The sequence below is a fragment of the Pygoscelis adeliae genome, unplaced genomic scaffold (genome assembly GCF_000699105.1).
Source record: "Pygoscelis adeliae isolate BGI_AS28 unplaced genomic scaffold, ASM69910v1 Scaffold308, whole genome shotgun sequence".
Lineage (NCBI taxonomy): Eukaryota > Metazoa > Chordata > Aves > Sphenisciformes > Spheniscidae > Pygoscelis > Pygoscelis adeliae.
Genome location: NW_008825306.1, coordinates 3,297,629 through 3,301,479, shown reverse-complemented (window position 1 = coordinate 3,301,479; position 3,851 = coordinate 3,297,629).

The following is a 3,851-nucleotide window of genomic DNA, read 5'->3' as shown; positions in this document are numbered from 1 at the left end:
CATATTTTAAGCAAATCGACACCATTGCTTTTGAACACTGCTAGTGCAATCTGCTTTCACAGTAGTCCACCATGTATTCAGTTGTCAACATGTTTAAAAAGTTCAAACAGCTGTTTTCAATTACTGTTTTCCACAGAAAATTACTTGCAGCCTTATTGTAATTTGTGGCTATTTAGGATAAGGTGGCAAAAGCAGAGGGAGATGGAGTCATTTTAAGGGTTAGACAGCTGAAATGTCAAACAGCAGGAACAAGAATCAGGCAGCTGAAGCCAGTTCTGGGACAAATTCGGTGTTCTTACCACAGAGGTAGCACCTGGGCCATGGAGTGACACTACTTGCCCTACTGTACAGAGTGTTTACGCTATTTCCCTGTTTAAAAGGAACTCATTTGCAATGTGTAGTACAAAGAAAATCCCCATTAGATGTGTGTTGCATTTTTCTCTGTCATCGCCTTCAGGGTTTTAGGGCACTTACAGGATTATTGTCCAATACGGATGCCTGAGACTAGACAGATTTGGATTCACTGCAGCTCCAGTTGGTATTTTCCTTCCTCTAAAGTATATTAATTTGCATCAATTGTAGGGCACGTCAACAAAATTAGTAATCTGGATAGCGAGAATGTGTTTCTTCTTTCAGCTCCATCCTTCCTTCCCACCAGTTGTTACTGGACCGGCAGACTCTTCCGAGTGATCCTGCTGTGAGCCAAGAAACATTAGCGAGGGCAGCGCTGTGCCCAAGGGTGGAACCGCAATGCAATGCAGAGCATTTTCTGGAAGCTGATGCTGGAGAAAGTAGCACAGGCCCATGTTCAATAAATGGCATTTCTCCATCACTAAGGATTAATTTTAAAAAGTTTTGTACAAACTCTACTCAACCTGGTAGTTGACTAGACTGTGGCTATATCATGGAAAGCGTAGGGCTGTCTCAGGCCTGCCACTTCCGTGCTGTTCCTGCGCTCAAGGCTTGGGGAACTCCTGAGGATCTCTGCAGCTGAGTGGACTGCAAGAAGTCAGGGCAGGATCTGACCTGGGAGCATTTTAGATTCTGACATATGAGAGATCAGTTCAAACATTGGCCCTTAACAATAATCCTGGAAGAGCAGCAGCCAAACAAACCTCCTTTTATGTTTTCCTTTCATTACAAGGTAAAAAAGAGAAGAATAGTTGAAAGCCTGAAGAGCGAGCTGAACATCACAGACCAACCAGACCCTGCCATCAGCTGTAAGGGTGCACGGCAAAAGGACACCAGCATTTCTGCAACATGCTTTTAACCTACAACTTTGGGCGTTTCAGAGAGCATTCAAAATTAGTTAGGATAGCAAACTAGATTTCACACCAATTACAATGTAAACCTCGGGCAAACAGGAAAATGAAGAAGAGAGCCAGCTAATGCATCTTCCTGTGACGTAACACAGTATCGCTGTGGCAACAGTCAGGTTAATATGCTAGGAACAATACCAGAGCACTAAAGATGACATTTCTACAGAGACTTTCACAATCAGAATAGAAAGACAGATACAAGTGTCCTTTCATTCGTTACAGATAGCTGGCACTGACAAAACACGTCCTATGCAATCCTCTTACAAGCAATTCTGATGAGGCATTTTGATTTTTTACTACTGCATGCTTGATTTACAGATAGGTTGAAAATTAAGTTTTCGATACAGTTTTCAAAACCCTACATGAATTTTCACCTGAAGTCTCATCAGTTTGCAACAGGATGTAGAATATTAAGTCCCATTTTCAAGTGATTTAGGTATTAATCTAAGTAACTTAAGATCTCTTGAAAAGCTTAATCTATGTTAGCTCATATGCCAAAAAGCTAAGATTAGCTAGTACTACAATACATGCTAGTTACTGAAAAATAATAGGGATTGTAATCTTTTAAAATGCAAACATTTCACACTTACCGAAATCTAAAGGCTGTGCTGGTTTTGGCTGGGGTAGTTAATTTTCTCCATAGTAGCTAGTATGAGGCTGTGTTTTGGATTTGTGCTGGAAACAGTGTTGATAACACAGGGATGTTTTAGTTGCTGCTGAGCAGTGCTGACACAGAGTCAAGGCATTTTCTGAGGATATTGCACACCATATGACGTCATGTTCAGCATATAAAGCTGGGGGAAGAAGGAAGGGGGGGACGTTCAGAGTGATGGCGTTTGTCTTCCCAAATAACCATTATGCATGATGGAGCCCTGGAGATGGCTGAACACCTGCCTGCCGAGGGGAAGTAGGGAATGAATTCCTTGTTTCGCTTTGCATATGCATGTGGCTTTTGCTTTACCTGTTAAACTGTCTTTATCTCAACCCAGGAGTTTCCTCACTTTTACCCTTCCAATTCCCTCTGCAACCCTACCTGGGGGGAGTGAGCGAGTGGCTGTGTGGGGCTTAGTTACCGACTGGGATTAAACCACGACAAAGGCTTATAAAATACAAGCATGGCCAAGTTGGAAAATATGTAATTACTAAAGCCTCAATCCTTTCTTTTAGTGATATTATTTACTTACTCCATTTTAACATAGTTGTTCAAATTTGTCTGGTTAAGATTAGACAGCTTTCTAAAGATAGATGTTTTTTCCACACTCTTCTCCAAGTGGGACACTTTTCAAGGCATCAGATTAAAATAGAAAAACAATGATTGGGATAAATAAAACATGCCAGATTTGGTGGGGTTTTTTCTATTGTCCACTAACAATGTGTTTTCACACCCATGCTTCTACCTCAAGAGTTAATTTTTTTTAAAATTGCTACAATTCCATACATGATCCCTAAATAATTTGAAGATAGGAAAACTTATCTGAAATAATTTAACTTTTATGAGCAGCTTTGTTGGTATACTGACAGAAGATGAGGCAATCAAAATGCATCCTTTAAGATGGGCCTCTTTCAGTCTCCCTGGAAGATGCCTCTAGGCATAGTGCCACAAGGCTTGTTTTAATTACCTAATACTTGAGTTAACAAATGACCAGAGATGTTTAAGGAAAAAGCCACAAGATCTACTGATCTGACCCCAACCATAGGTGTATCTAATTACTGAAGAATAGCTTTTAGAGAAAGTTTTTGTTCATCTGAACTATATGGAATATTTTGGCTTGTGTTATTGTTAGACTTATTTGAGACAAATGCTGAATGTCTTTAAAGGTCTTTCAGTTAGACTGATGAGTAGATTATTTGTTCTCATAAACTGCGTTCTAATGGACAATGCTGTAAGCAAGGCAGAATAATGGTGTGTATGTATAGGTAAATAGAGAAAACCACTTTGCTTTGAGTGTAAAACTAACTCAACTTCAAGTAGAATCTTACCTTTGTATCATTAGAGAAGTACTTGTTATACTTTGAAAGTCCAACTTGGAACAAAAGTATTGTCTTTTAAGTTAAGGAATCTTTTTCAAGGAGTAGAAAACATTATTACCCACTTTTGTTGAAAGGAGAAACATCTTTCTGATAGAAGAATAACGTGAAAATGCCTTTCTGCTGTGCAAGTTGGAGTCTTAGGGCACTACTGCTCATGTACAGGAGCCTGATTTTCCTAATACTCGGCCTGGGTAGGCAAGCATAAGCAACATGAACTACTGGAAAGTAATTTCTGTTCAGCTGGGTAATGACTGATTTAGTTGATGTCACCCTTTTCTCTTGCACAGAATTGCTCTGCGTTACTGAGCAAGCCCAATTAGACCTTTGAAATCCACAAGTACCAGCTTGTTGTGGCAAGCTTATTTGTAATGAATCATCCTAAATTCAAGTGATGAACTAGATGGAGTTGTTTTCTTATATTGATGATAGCAGAATCTTTAAATCTATTTCCAGGTGAGTTACCTTCTTTCGGAATCTCAAATAGGATTTTTCTTGAATGAA